General features: G+C 39.9%; 1 long non-coding RNA gene across 2 annotated transcripts; it reads right to left on the bottom strand.

The window, feature by feature from the left end:
* Positions 1-1,562: 1,562 nt before the first annotated feature.
* On the bottom strand, positions 1,563-15,370 carry LOC133035053 (uncharacterized). Of its 2 annotated transcripts, XR_009686335.1 has the most exons (3): positions 15,306-15,370; positions 2,419-3,015; positions 1,563-2,349 (listed from the first exon to the last, which is right to left on the bottom strand). It is a non-coding gene; the product is annotated as an uncharacterized LOC133035053 (long non-coding RNA). The 2 variants fall into 2 exon arrangements; XR_009686334.1 differs by lacking the exon at positions 15,306-15,370 and having other exon boundaries at positions 2,419-3,298.
* Between the last annotated feature and the right edge of the window lie 266 nt (positions 15,371-15,636).

Here is a 15,636-nt window from a genome sequence, read left to right as displayed (position 1 = left end):
TTCAAGACTTCTCTACTAATAAACAAATTTTATACATTTAATATTTCTCGATATACAAAAGAAATAAAAGTTTGTCCTTCAATTAATCAAAAACTCTTTAAGAGTCTATCACAACGTATAATTTACGAATTTGTACTGCATAGACAACCATACGTATTTTTCAAACAATAATTTACTTACATGTCTTTATTTCATACAAAGATCTTTGTCATATAGTGTGTGCGACTTTGAATTTATATCACTTAAGACATGTATTAAATTCTTCTAGAATTTTTAGATAAGACTTATTTCAAATTCTCACTATATTAGGAGCTCCAAATAAATAACTTTTTGTTGCAACATTTATGTGACACTTATAAATCCTCATAAAATATATTCTAGGCTATAATCAAATGATGATTATATTTTCTCAATATTTAAGCCTTACTTCAATCAATCTCATGTCTATGCAAACTTTGTACAACAATTCATTATGTACAAATACATATATGTAAATTTCTCATTATAAATATTTATTTGCACACCCTACCAGTCTTACTCACTTTATGCTAGTAAACTTGCCTGGACTGCGTCATAATATTTTGGTCAAAAATAAAATGTATGTCGATAATTCTCAACAAATCTAATACCACGATCTTTGCTATATCATGTTAGTTTATTGCATATACAAACATTCAACATCTATTGTCGATAAAAATTTCATTATATGATAATTTCCTCCCATATTGACATAATTTATAGAGATCTCTTGAAATTATATATTTTTCAAATATGTTTATCATTTATAGGTACCTATATAGAACCACTTCAGGGATTCAATAATTACGATCAAATGTGTTATGTCTAACTTCTTTTGGGAGTCTCTTCTAGAGTACCGTTTCCATCACGATTATCATCAATACTTTATAACATTAAGGTATCTTCATGAGTACCTCTAGATTTTACAACATCATCAAATGAACATTTACTAATAATTTCTACATTGTTCATTTACGCTTCAGGCATTTTCAACTCATTCTAACTCAACTTTGAATAATATTGATTTACAGTTGATATATATCATTTTGAACTATATCGTTCTTATATACTTTGTGCAAGGATCATTTTTCAAAAGTTATCATCGATCCCAACTGCTTTTCTCTCCCTAATCGAGAGATTTTTTTTTTTTTTAAATTGTGATATCTAATAATATTAATATTATCTTCCTTAGAAAAAGAGAAGAAAAGGAACTAGAAAACAAAACTTAAGTGTACAGCGTCATGAATGACGCTACACACTTGGGGGAGAAGGAGGAGAAGTAAATTTCTTTTAAGTCAACAAGGATTAGCTACACTTAGATGATGAAATAAATATACTTCTCCTTAGAAGGATTATATGGCCGAAAGAGGTTTTAAAAGGAAACACTCATGGCATTATACTAGAAAGAGAGGGATGCCTCTCAAGCATAAGCAAACGTTCGCAAGCGCATGCAATGGTGAAAGTTCCAATTAAGAGGTTGAAGCATGTTAAAGTAACAATAGGCTCCCTCACATCCAAGTAAAAGGATGAGACCACTCAAATAGTTCTCTCAAATCAAAATCCGCTTATCATAGTGGGAAAAGTCATTTGGCCAAAGAGTGATCCCAAGAGTCACTCGGCCAGCTTCAATTTTTAAAACTAAAGATACATAAGAAGCAAAGCAAAAAAATCTACTCACCATAGTAGGAAGAACCACTTGACCAAGACTAGCTCCCAAGTGTAAAATGGACAAGTAAAAATAAAGTCTTACAGTCATCTAAGAGTTCAAAAGCATAAATTAAAGAAAATTTTGAAGCCTCTCTACACAATGCATCCACACGAAAAAGAGGCTGCTAGGTGCCATTTCCCGACAGGCTAGCATTCCGACGATGCTTGCCTTGGCATGCTACACTCTTTTCACCACATTCAGCCTTGAAAACCTCAACGATATGAATTGCAAAGGGGCCCAAGATGTTGTAATTGACCCCAAGATTCTTCACCTAAACACCGTATAGTGGGCGCTCAATCTTTTCTTCCTCTTCCTCTTGATCTTTGTCTTTAAGATGAGGAAATGGACACATAGTTTGCTAATCTGTGCCTGGAGTTTCTCTTGTTAGATTTGCAAATTTGCAAAATACTTCTCACGAATGGAGAGAGATTCTTTAAGTTGCTGAGTAAGACTTGACACAAGGGATTGGCTCTCCTTCAACTCAGCTTGGAGATGATCAACCTACGCATAGAGTGGGTCGTGTTATTAGACTCGACAAAGTCATTTAGAACTTTTTAAAGGCAAGAAAGATCCCACTCAACAGATGAACTAGAGCTTGGGTTATAATGCTGCAAGACAAAAGCCTACAAAAAAAATCTAAAGTCAATAAATCTTTAGCAAAATATTAAAACACAATGACAATGTAAACTAACCCATATGCTGCATTTGAAAGCTGCCTCCTAGTAATCTTCTGTTGAAGAGTTATACAACCAATTCCATTAAGAAGGAGTGTACTCTCCGAGGCACCTGTTGTATCCCTTGGAGAATTGGCTCATTTAAGATTGAGACCACGATAACTCATCAAGACTGAAAGACAGTTGAGGAAAATCTTTGGTCGAGCCAATTGAATCTCGGAAAAGATGCTGAGCATTGTAAACACCAAAAGAAACATTGGAGGCATAACCAGAACCTCCCAAATTCATCTCATCACACAACTAACCTTCGGTACCAACATCTGAGGATGGGGCATATCTATTTGGTTCCTACATTTTGACATCCCCAATGGGGCCTGTAGTTGGTTTTATGGTACTAAATTAGGTACGCAGTGGAAGAGTTTCATATTATCTGATTATCATTGTACCATAGCTCAATAGATATTTAGATGTGTGTACATTAAATAAAAATATGAAATAATAAGTTTAGAACATATACCTCTTGTAGACTATCAGGGTATCCTCGAAACTTCTCGCATATTGTATCCTTAACTCCAGATGATATGGTTGATGTAATTGAACAAACACCAGTGTCTTCTAAATCGATCCACCACACACAAGGAATAGTGTGGGCTATTAGGATAAAGTATATAATGATGTTCTTGTTGAGTTCTCAATACATGAGCAAGAACAATTTTAAGAGAAAAACTATTTTCCTTTTCTCCTCTATATTTCAAAAATAATGTTGTGTAAAAGCATCTTCGGATTTCTCAAATCAAGCTTCTATTTACAGTAGTTAAATTCCATTAACTAAATCATATTATTTGAATAAATAAATATCTATAACTAAACCCTTGCTATGTACAACATCCCATACATAAGAGGGGCTTAGCCACTGAAAGAATATCACAACTGGGGCAGCGTCCCACTCCCACAGGATTTCCTACATTCAATTAGAAAATCTCTTCTAGATGCAGCGTCTTGCTTTCAGAGAGCTTTTTATAATTGATGATGCTTTTATTTTGGTTTTGATTTTTGTGATTCGAGGAGGAACACTTGCACTAGCACTTTAGATTTATAAACTCAGTGGTTATATTCTTGTCAGACCTGGAGCGTGTATATCATAACAATACTTAACTCTAGTGTGCAAATAGTCTATATCTGTGGTCTTTTAACTAAATGAACTTACCAGCACTCGCACTAACACTTTAGGATTAAGAAATTCAGTTACTAGAGATAACATCAACATATCATTAAACCATAGACATACTAACTCAGGTGTGCAAAATGCCACTTCAACTCCTGGCTCTCTTATACCAAGGTGTATGTGACATACATGGCTCGTGTGCCATAATTTTTGTGAATGCTCATGTAACGTGCAAAACTCCCATGTACAATCTCTTATTTTCCCCACGAGTGATCAAATAAATGACTTCATTGGTCACTTATCATACCGAATCCCATTGGGCTTTCTTGATCCAAATCCTATTGGGCTTTCTTGATCATGGGTCTTAGGAAGTTTTTACATATGTGAGCACTCGTCCACTTATTTGGAGTTACCTTAAGACCTATTCTACAAGCATTGTTCAACACTTGAGAGAGTTGTCAAGTCTGTGAGTTGCAATTGATTAATAACAATGAAGTATTAACAAGCTTTACTCAACGCTTTTATTCATTAGATATTAAATTAAATTACATCATCGTGAGCTAAGCTGAAAGAACAAGAAGTAGTAGTTGTAGACTTTTGTTTTTAATCAAAGCTTAACTGAAGTGATCCCCACTACACTAATGCCCTGTTCCAATAATAGTGTAGGGGCCTGTAAAGCCCGCTTAGTTAATTTGGGAATTAGCAGTTGTTTATGTTTAATTATGAAATTATTTATAGCTATTTAAATAATTTATTACTGTTATTTATGGAATTCAGAAATGCATGATTATGTCGTCAGTAGTTTTTATATTTCGCATTTCCGGTGTCCGGTATTTTGGAACTCGGCGTTTGGCTCAGTAGAAATCACAACTTAGTATGTTGGTAATTGGGGGACGGGTTTAGACATTGGGAATGTCGGGAGTGGCCGGGAATTCAGAATTTCCCAAAAATACCCCTTTAGTATGATTTTTGTGATTTTATGGTGGAGGGGCAAAATGGTCTTTTTGCCCCAATGACTTTTTGTCTTTTAGTGACTTGATTATTTGAAAATTAAAATGTTTATTTCATTGTATATTTGGCTGAAATGGAATTGGTTTATATTACTTAACTTTATTCATTTTTCACAAAAAATATGCTAAGTTAGAAAATATAAATTTCAAAAGAAAACTCTCTCTCTTTTCCTCTCATTTTCGGCCAAGCTTGGGGAGCAGCTAGGGCTGGATTTCTTTGATTGAATTCAAGTTATTTTAGCAAGATCAAAGTGAATTTGTTGAGGTATTTCTTGGCTTTAGTTTCTTACTTTGTTTTCTTGAAATTTATGATGAAAATGGTTATTGCATGCTTGAGTCTTTGTGGTTGTTGCTGCTGAAATGTTGTTGTGGTTTCTGAGATTGAAGTATGTTGAATTGTGATTAATTAGGTTGTTAGTAATGAGTGTTAAATTGCTTTGCTCAAAGTTGGAAGTTTTAGCTCAAAATATGATTTTCAAAGAATATTGATTGAATCATGGCCGGGTTATTGTTGAGGTTTTTGTTTGATTTCAGAAGCTATTTCAAGCATATTTGAGTAGAATTAATTAGGTTTGGATGCATGTTAGTGGATTTAACCAAGTTTGAGTTTTGGAACTCAAAGCTTGGTCTTTAATGGTGAATTTTGTCTCTGTGAGTTCTGGGTGAATTTGTTGCCTTTGAATGGTTATTTGGGGTATATAGAATGTGTCCGGAAGGTTTGGATTGATTTGGGTTAGAATTGATCAAGTTAGGAATTTTTGAAAAATTCTGAGGAACCGGAATTCCGGTTGTGCAACCGGAATTCCGGATGGGTGTCCAGTAATTCCCAGAACCGGAATTCCGGTTGGGCAACCGGTCTACCGGTTGGGGAATTTTTCCGAACCCTAGTTTTCCTCGTTTTTATGTTTTTAGGGGTATTGCCATGCTTTTTATCGATAGGGAAACTTTTAGTTCCTAGTTTTAGTCCCCAGGAAGTGATTTAGCGTGTCACTCATAGCGTTGTGATTTTTATGGTTTAGGAGCCAGTAATCCGCCGCTCAGCTTCGGCCGGTCGGTTGACCGGCACACCCGAAATCGGAATCCGTAAGATTAGTATAACGTATGCATATGTAGATTACATGTTTAGCGTGCATGTAGGAAGCCCGCTAGATTACATTAGTTATGTATTTAGGCTTCGAACCATCCAACCCCGTCACGTCGACATGTGCCGGAGTATGACCCGCAGCGGAGTATGACCGGCTCGACCGATCAGCCGACACTTGGTTGGTGGTTCCGTGCTATTGACCTATCCCGTCGAGTGACAGGCCGGAGTATGACCAGCGGCGGGAGTATGACCGGTTCGACCGATCAGGAGGATACTTGTCAATAGTACCGTCCCCTGAACGTTCAAAACTCAGTACCATGTTGGACATGGCAATAGTGGCTCAGTACCATGTTGGACATGGCAGTAGCGGGACTCAGTATCGTGTTGGACACGACAGTCAGTTTATGTATGATATTTTTATGCTTTTCTTACTGAGTCTGTCGACTCACAGTTTATGTTCATGTGTAGGTAAAGGCAAGGCTGTAGCTGATGGACCGTGAGCGAGCTTATGAGATTTTACATGTCGGGGCGGTTAGGCCTGGAGCGTACGATCCTCGGGACAAAGAAGGCCGAGATTTTTGTAAATCGTCGTTAGACGACTTTTATTTTGATGTAATAGTTAAACAGTTAAACTTTTTGTAAATATTTTTATAATCGGGATCCCGAGTGTTTTGTAATATGTTTTACAAGTTTAATCAAAAAGCAAAATTTTAATTAATCACGTTTTTCCATAAACCTCGTTGATTAGCAACGAGCTGCACAGTACGTTTAAAAATCACGTAATACGCCTAAGATAGTTAGGGTGTTAGAATTTGGTATCGTAGCCGCTGTGTTGTCTTCTGAAGATCGTCACGACATGTACAATCATCATCAGCAGTTAGCTCGATTCACGGTTCAGTAAGCCTTTATTGCTTTAGTAGTTTATTTTATTCAGTTATGAAAAAGAAAAGCCTGTTAGGAAGCATGTTAGTAGCCTGATAGTAGAATAGGCGCATGTTTCATTTCTAATTTCCAAATTAAGCGGCATTAGTAAGCTCGCCTTGAATAGGACCTGATATGCCAACTCTTGGTTTCGCAGGCGGTTCTAACTAGATGGACGCCAGGCGGACTACCAGGAGTCGTGGCAACTCCGTAGGTCGGAATCGGGGACGTGGAGCTCGGTTCCCCCACCTCGCTAGGGGCCGAGCAGAGGTCCCCGAGGCGGGCTCGTGGCCGGGGTGATGAGAACCCGCCACAGGCGCCTGTGCTCCCCAGCCGATCGTGGAGCCCCCGAATTGGGAGTTGCGGTTTGCGGAGATGCAAGCCCGGATCGAAGAGCAAGACCTCGAGATTCGCAGGCCGAGACAGCAGGTGCTCCCCGCAGCCTCGTGCCCATAGTTCCAAAGTGGCACCCGCCCCCGCCGCCTGTGCCGAGATAGTGGTGGCGGCCCATAGATTGGAACCTCCGTATGAGCGGTTCCGAAGCAAGCACCTCCGGCTTTCTGGGAGGTCCTGGATGTAATGAAAGCCGAACGCTGGCCGACGGTGATTACCAGAATCCTGAATTTCATGGGTGTCACCGGTAACGACAGAGTGGTGTGCGCCACGTTTCAGTTCCAGGAGGACGCCCTGGTATGGTGGGACATGGTGTCTCAGATCCATGACGTCACCACCATGACTTGGGAAAGGTTCCAAGAACTCTTCAACGCAAAGTATTACAATGAGGCGGTCAGGAGCGCCAAGAGGAAAGAGTTCGTTCACCTGACCCAGCGGGAGAACATGAGCGTCACTGAGTATACTACTCAGTTTGACCGGTTGGCGAGGTTAGCCTCGGGAATTGTGCCGACCGACTTCAGCAAGAAGGAGAAGTATCTGGACGGGTTGAATCCCAAGATCAGGCATGACCTGATGATCACCACGGACGACAGCACCACCTATGCTCAGATGGTGGAGAAGGCACTGCGAAGCTGAGGGCGCAGTGGGGTGCATGTCGAATCCGCCAAGATCTCGTTAGTGGCGGAGCTCCTACCCCTCCCCGCATCAAAGCTATAGCAGGGGGAGTAGTGGTTCGGCCATTGATCGAGGAAGAGGGCACCCGCCGCTTCGGTGGCTCGAGTCGAACAAGAGGTTCGGGGGAACCGAACGCAGGGAGTCGTCCCGGTGGTACCGAGACCCGATTCTCCTATCCCGAGTGCCCTAGCCGCAAGAGGCACCATCGGGGCGAATGCAAAGGTCGGGGATGCTTTCATTGTGGCATGCCCGGACACTTCAAGAGGGAATGTCCCCGGCTCCGACTCGAGGCACCGCGAGCTCCAAATGGCCGATACCCACTCCAGCCTGTGGTGTTCGCCATCACGCAGCCGATGCAGATGCCACCCATCGCAGTCACAGTCGCCTTTTCATTAACAACTCGCTTTATTCAGTGCTGTTTGATTCTGGGGCTACACATTCTTATGTGGCGGCCAGAGTCTTTAGTAAGTTGGATAGACCCTTTGATAGATATGAATTAGGGTTTGGAACCCTGTTACCTGGCGGAGAATTGGTTATCTCCAATAGGTGGATTAGGTCTATGCCGATCAGGATAGATGGTAGAGAGTTAAGCGCTGATCTGATAGAGATGAGCTTAGTCGAATTCGATATTATTTTAGGAATGGATTTCCTATCTAAATATTCGGCGAGCATTGACTGTAAGAGGAAGATGGTGGTCTTCCAACCGGAAAGTGAAGAACCGTTTGTATTTGTGGGTTCGGCTCGTGGATCTCGGATCCCGGTGATCTCGGCTATGTCAGCGAGAGAATTATTGCACGGTGGGTGCTTAGGGTTTCTGGCCGTGGTGGTGGACACCACTCGGCCAGATACCATTCGGCCAGAGGACATCAGAGTGGTTCGGGAATTCTTGGACGTCTTCCCCGAAGAACTTCCAGGGTTACCACCTCAGCGGGAGATCGATTTCGTGATTGACTTGGCACCAGGGGTGGATCCGGTTTCCAAAGCCCCGTATAGGATGGCTCCAGCTGAACTTAAGGAATTAAAGATTCAGCTCCAAGGGTTGCTTGACATAGGGTTCATTCGGCCCAAAGGTGTCACCCCGGGGAGCCCCGCTTTGTTCGTCAAGAAGAAGGACGGATCTATGAGGATGTGCATCGACTACAGAGAGTTGAACAAGCTGACGGTGAAGAATAAATATCCATTACCTAGGATCGATGACTTGTTCGATCAGCTTCAGGGGAAGACGGTCTTTTCTAAGATTGACCTCCGTTCGGGTTATCATCAGTTGAGAATCCGAGAGGAGGACATTCCAAAGACGGCTTTCCGCACTAGGTATGGACACTACGAGTTTCTGGTTATGTCATTCGGACTAACCAATGCTCCTGCAGCATTCATGGACCTGATGAATAGAGTATTCAAGGATTTTCTCGATATCTGTGTGATTGTGTTTATCGACGACATCCTCGTGTACTCTCAATCAGAAGAGGAGCATGAGCTACATCTTCAGATGGTACTGCAACGACTTCGAGAACATAAGCTCTACGCCAAGTTCAAGAAATGTGAGTTCTGGTTGTCTCAGGTGTCCTTCCTAGGGCACATTGTGAGTAAAGATGGGATCAAGGTGGATCCCGGGAAGATTGAATCCGTCAGGGATTGGCCGAGACCGAAGACAGTGACAGAGATCAGAAGCTTCTTGGGATTAGCTGGGTATTACCGTAGGTTCGTGGAGGGGTTCTCCAAAATTTCAATGCCCCTAACCGAGCTTACAAAGAAGAATCAGCGGTTTATCTGGTCAGATAAATGCGAAGCTAGTTTTCAGGAGCTGAAACAGAGGTTGATTACTGCTCCGGTACTAGCTTTGCCTTCGGACAAGGAGAAGTTCGTAGTTCATCGTGACGCATCCAAACAGGGTTTGGGGTGCGTATTGATGCAAGCCGATCGGGTTATCGCTTATGCCTCCCGTCAGTTAAAGGATTATGAACAGCGATACCCGACTCATGATTTAGAATTAGCCGCAGTGGTTTTTGCACTGAAGATTTGGCGGCATTACCTTTACGGGGAGAAGTGTGAGATCTATACCGACCATAAAAGTCTCAAGTATTTCTTTACTCAGAAAGATTTGAACATGAGACAAAGGCGTTGGTTGGAATTAGTGAAGGATTATGATTGTGAGATCCTTTATCATCCCGGAAAAGCCAATGTAGTGGCCGATGCCCTGAGCAGAAAGGGTCCCTGGCAAGTAGCTAGCATGGTTCAGATCTCACCTCAGCTAGCAGAGGATATGGTTAGATCCAGCATTGAGTTTGTGGTAGGTCAGCTTCACAACTTAACGCCGCAATCCGATCCGTTGGAAAGAATAAAGGTCGCTCGGATGATGAGATCCGTGAGTTAGTGAAGATCCGAGATGAGGTATTGGCCGGTCAAGCCAAAGACTTTTCAAAGTGTCAGATAGTGGAATGCTTTTGTATAAAGCCAGGGTTTGTGTTCCGAACAGTGTAGAACTGAGAAATGAGATCTTTGAGGAGGCTCATTCTACCCCGTATTCTCTGCATCCCAGCACCACCAAGATGTACCAAGATTTGAAACCGTACTTCTGGTGGAACGGTATGAAGAAGAATTTGGTAGAATTCGTATCGAGATGCCTCACTTGTCAGCAGATCAAGGCTGAACATCAGAGACCAGCAGGGTTGTTGCAGCCTCTAACCCTACCAGAATGGAAATGGGAAGATATTACGATGGATTTTGTGGTCGGGTTACCTAGGACCACGGGTATGTATGATTCCATCTGGGTAGTGGTGGATCAATTTACGAAATCTGCTCATTTTCTGCCGGTTAGAACAACATTTTCAGTGGATCAGTTGGCAGAACTGTACGTCAGAGAGATAGTGAGACTTCACGGGGTGCCGAAGTCTATAGTTTCGGACAGGGATCCGAAGTTCACCTCCAAATTTTGGCAAAGTTTGCAACGGGCAATGGGTACGAAGCTGAAATTCAAGATAAAGATTTCATCCTCAGACAGATGGTCAGTCCGAAAGGACAATTCAGATATGGGAGGATCTGTTGAGAGCCTGTGTTATGGACTTTGAGGGTTCATGGAGTGAATATCTACCGTTAATAGAATTTTCATACAACAATGCTTATCGTAGTACGATAGGGATGGCACCCTATGAACTGTTGTACGGTAGGAAATGTAGATCCCCTATCCACTGGGATGAGACAGGGGAGAGGAAATACCTAGGTCCAGAGTCAGTTCAGCGGACCAATGAGGCAATAGAAAAGATAAAAGCTAGAATGCTTGCCTCACAGAGCAGACAGAAGAGTTACGCAGATCCGAAACGTAGAGATGTTGAGTTCCGAGTAGGGGACCATGTGTTTTTGCGAGTATCTCCGATGAAGGGGATTAAACGTTTCGGGAAAAGAGGCAAGTTATGCCCTAGATTTATTGGACCTTTCGAGATTCTCGAGAAGATAGGTCAAGTGGCATATCGGTTAGCATTGCCTCCAGCCTTATCAGCAGTGCACAACGTATTCCATGTCTCAATGTTGAGAAAATACGTTTCAGACCCCTCTCATATACTCAGTTATGAGAGTCTTCAGCTTCAGCCAGACATGTCATATGAGGAGCAGCCAGTGCAGATCCTGGATAGAAAGGATAAAGTCCTTCGGAATAAGACCATAGCATTGGTCAAGGTTCTCTGGAGAAACAGCAAGGTGGAGGAAGCCACCTGGGAGCTAGAGTCTGATATGAGAGCTCAATATCCAGAGTTATTCAGGTTAGATTTCGGGGACGAAATCCTTTTAAGGGGGGGAAAAGTTGTAAAGCCCGCTTAGTTAATTTGGGAATTAGCAGTTGTTTATGTTTAATTATGAAATTATTTATAGCTATTTAAATAATTTATTACTGTTATTTATGGAATTCAGAAATGCATGATTATGTCGTCAGTAGTTTTTATATTTCGCATTTCCGGTGTCCGGTATTTTGGAACTCGGCGTTTGGCTCAGTAGAAATCACAACTTAGTATGTTGGTAATTGGGGGACGGGTTTAGACATTGGGAATGTCGGGAGTGGCCGGGAATTCAGAATTTCCCAAAAATACCCCTTTAGTATGATTTTTGTGATTTTATGGTGGAGGGGCAAAATGGTCTTTTTGCCCCAATGACTTTTTGTCTTTTAGTGACTTGATTATTTGAAAATTAAAATGTTTATTTCATTGTATATTTGGCTGAAATGGAATTGGTTTATATTACTTAACTTTATTCATTTTTCACAAAAAATATGCTAAGTTAGAAAATAGAAATTTCAAAAGAAAACTCTCTCTCTTTTCCTCTCATTTTCGGCCAAGCTTGGGGAGCAGCTAGGGCTGGATTTCTTTGATTGAATTCAAGTTATTTTAGCAAGATCAAAGTGAATTTGTTGAGGTATTTCTTGGCTTTAGTTTCTTACTTTGTTTTCTTGAAATTTATGATGAAAATGGTTATTGCATGCTTGAGTCTTTGTGGTTGTTGCTGCTGAAATGTTGTTGTGGTTTCTGAGATTGAAGTATGTTGAATTGTGATTAATTAGGTTGTTAGTAATGAGTGTTAAATTGCTTTGCTCAAAGTTGGAAGTTTTAGCTCAAAATATGATTTTCAAAGAATATTGATTGAATCTGTTGCTGGGTTATTGTTGAGGTTTTTGTTTGATTTCAGAAGCTATTTCAAGCATATTTGAGTAGAATTAATTAGGTTTGGATGCATGTTAGTGGATTTAACCAAGTTTGAGTTTTGGAACTCAAAGCTTGGTCTTTAATGGTGAATTTTGTCTCTGTGAGTTCTGGGTGAATTCGTTGCCTTTGAATGGTTATTTGGGGTATATAGAACAGGTCTGGAAGGTTTGGATTGATTTGGGTTAGAATTGATCAAGTTAGGAATTTTTGAAAAATTCCTGCGAGGAACCGGAATTCCGGTTGTGCAACCGGAATTCCGGATGGGTGTCCAGTAATTCCCAGAACCTAATTCGGTTGGGCAACCGGTCTACCGGTTGGGGAATTTTTCCGAACCCTAGTTTTCCTCGTTTTTATGTTTTTAGGGGTATTGCCATGCTTTTTATCGATAGGGAAACTTTTAGTTCCTAGTTTTAGTCCCCAGGAAGTGATTTAGCGTGTCACTCATAGCGTTGTGATTTTTATGGTTTAGGAGCCAGTAATCCGCCGCTCAGCTTCAGTTCCAGTCAGGTTGACCGGCACACCTGAAATCGGAATCCAGGTAAGATTAGTATAACAGTATGCATATGTAGATTACATGTTTAGTGTGCATGTAGGAAGCCTGCTAGATTACATTAGTTATGTATTTAGGCTTCGAACCATCCAACCCTGTCACGTCGATACAGGCTGGAGTATGACCAGCAGCCGGAGTATGACCGGTTCGACCGATCAGGCTGACACTTGGTTGGTGGTTCCGTGCTATTGACCTATCCCGTCGGTACAGGCTGGAGTATGACCAAGAATGGAGTATGACCGGCTCGACCGATCAGAGGATACTTGTCAATAGTACCGTCCCCCGAACGTTCAAAACTCGCACCATGTTGGACATGGCAAGAAGTGGCTCGCACCATGTTGGACATGGCAAGAGCGGGACTCGCATCGTGTTGGACACGGCAGTCAGTTTATGTATGATATTTTTATGCTTTTCATCGAGTCCGTCGACTCGCGCTTATGTTCATGTGTAGGTAAAGGCAAGGCTGTAGCTGATGGACCGTGAGCGAGCTTATGAGATTGTACATGTCGGGGCGGTTAGGCCTGGAGCGTACGATCCTCGGGACAGCAAGGCTGAGATTTTTGTAACTGTCGTTAGACGACTTTTATTTTGATGTAATAGTTAAACAGTTAAACTTTTTGTAAATATTTTTATAATCGGGATCCCGAGTCTTTTGTAATATGTTTTACAAGTTTAATCAAAAAGCAAAATTTTAATTAATCACGTTTTTCCATAAACCTCGTTGATTAGCAACGAGCTGCACAGTACGTTTAAAAATCACGTAATACGCCTAAGATAGTTAGGGTGTTACAGGGCCATACTTTAATGATGGACCTCCTAAAATGTCTTTATCTCATCTTGTTGGCTTAGGAGGCGATTAATTCACTTGCAAAAGGTAAAGTGAATCTCACTGTGAAGCGAACTGTTTAAGGAACAGTTGCTTTATTATCGTCTCAGATGCTCCCTATTCTAGCACCTTGGTACCGACATTGGATTCAAGCAGCAATCATAGCAAACTCCAACCTATTTATTCTGAGTTCAAACACTTCTGTGATGATATAAGGTCCCTCCCTCCCTCATTAGGAGTCTTCAGTGTCGCTTTCTTGGTCACTATCTTTAGAAGACTTAGAAGACACACCTTCAATGTTGTTTCCATATGTTCTTGATAATTGTTTGGAACAGAGGGAGAATCTTTGTCAATTCATCTTCTTGTGAGTCATCTTGGGAAGTAGGGTGAGATTCTTCATCACTACTTTCTTGCTTGAGATCTTCTTTAGTAATAGTAGGGGACTCGTCATCACTATCTTTCCTGCTCGAGTTCATCTTAGGGAACAAAAGAGGAGTCTATTTCAGTGGAGGCATTAGTTGTTGATTTTTCTTCACATTCTTGGTCAATGTTTATTCAAGACTTTAAAAATAGATAAGAAGTGTAATCGGTTGCTTCTGGTTGAGGAACACCTATAACCTTCTTGACAGCTTCCTCAAGCTTGATGAATCTGCCAGCTCTATCTAGAAGCTCTTGAATGGTGTATACTGATTTGAGATTCAAGTCTTTCTAGAATGGACTTATTACTGTTAGTCCAGTTCTCATTGCCATGACCCTTAGGGAAAACTTTGCATCGAACCCTGCTTGAAATCACTGGGTGTCTCTCTCCTCACGCATCCATGATTTATCGATAACAAAAATTCTAACAAAAAAATTTCAATATTTAGTAACTAATTATAACTAGTTACTACTTACATAATGTAACTAACTAGATTTCTAACAATCAATTCATATTAATTTATATATTACTATAATTCTTATTTTACTTTAGTTCATGTTATTAAGTTGTATAAGTTGTAATTAACTAACTAGGGTAGTGTTTACTTGATTGAAATAGATCCGGGAATGGAATGATTTTTCCTAAAGTGAATCTATTTATTTATTGAGTTTGTCATTTATAATTGTAAAGTTTATATAAATGTGTATATAATTATTTGTGTTATATCATCTAATTTCTTACAACTAGCTAGTAATTAATTAGTTATTTGTGTATTTCCTTCAATATTTATGTTTTTTTAGTAAAATTTATCCTAATTTTATTGAAATTTCGACAGCATAACGACTGTAATTGGACGTTCCAAATTTTTTTAAAAATACCTAAAATAACAAACAAACAAAAAAAATAAAACAATACAGAACAAACAAAATAGCATTAACAATACAAAATTTATCCACCTATCCGACCGCTATAGATGTATTCGCAGAACTTACTTCACTATGGTTGAATATTTAAGATATTCAAACTCAACTAACATGCATATTATTACACTCATCTGACCGTAGTACAATATATCACAGAACATACTTCACTACGGATGAATATTTAAGATATTCAAACTCCATTAACCATACATTGATAATTAATTATAATAACAAAAAGTTAGTGAATGAATATACCTATAACAACTTAAAATCCGATCAACACCAAATTCTTCCAAACCTTAAAAATTAGCTCACAACCTACAATATAATGAAATACAACAAAATTAAAATTTTAATTATTTAATTACTTACTAGTTATTAAAAAAAAGTAACAAGTTACTGGTTAATAAAGTATATAGATTAATTTTTTTTTAAAAAAATCACATATACGTACATATATAATAAATTATATCTCATACTAACACAATTTTATTTCTTAACTAATTAAATCTCTCCTATCTCATTTTCATTTACATTAAATATATATACATACATATATATTACATAGAATATATACAATATAATT

Source organism: Cannabis sativa, chromosome 2 (assembly GCF_029168945.1).
Source record: "Cannabis sativa cultivar Pink pepper isolate KNU-18-1 chromosome 2, ASM2916894v1, whole genome shotgun sequence".
NCBI lineage: Eukaryota > Viridiplantae > Streptophyta > Magnoliopsida > Rosales > Cannabaceae > Cannabis > Cannabis sativa.
The sequence above is the reverse complement of the archived record's forward strand: the minus strand, read 5'-3'. Positions and strand labels throughout refer to the sequence as shown.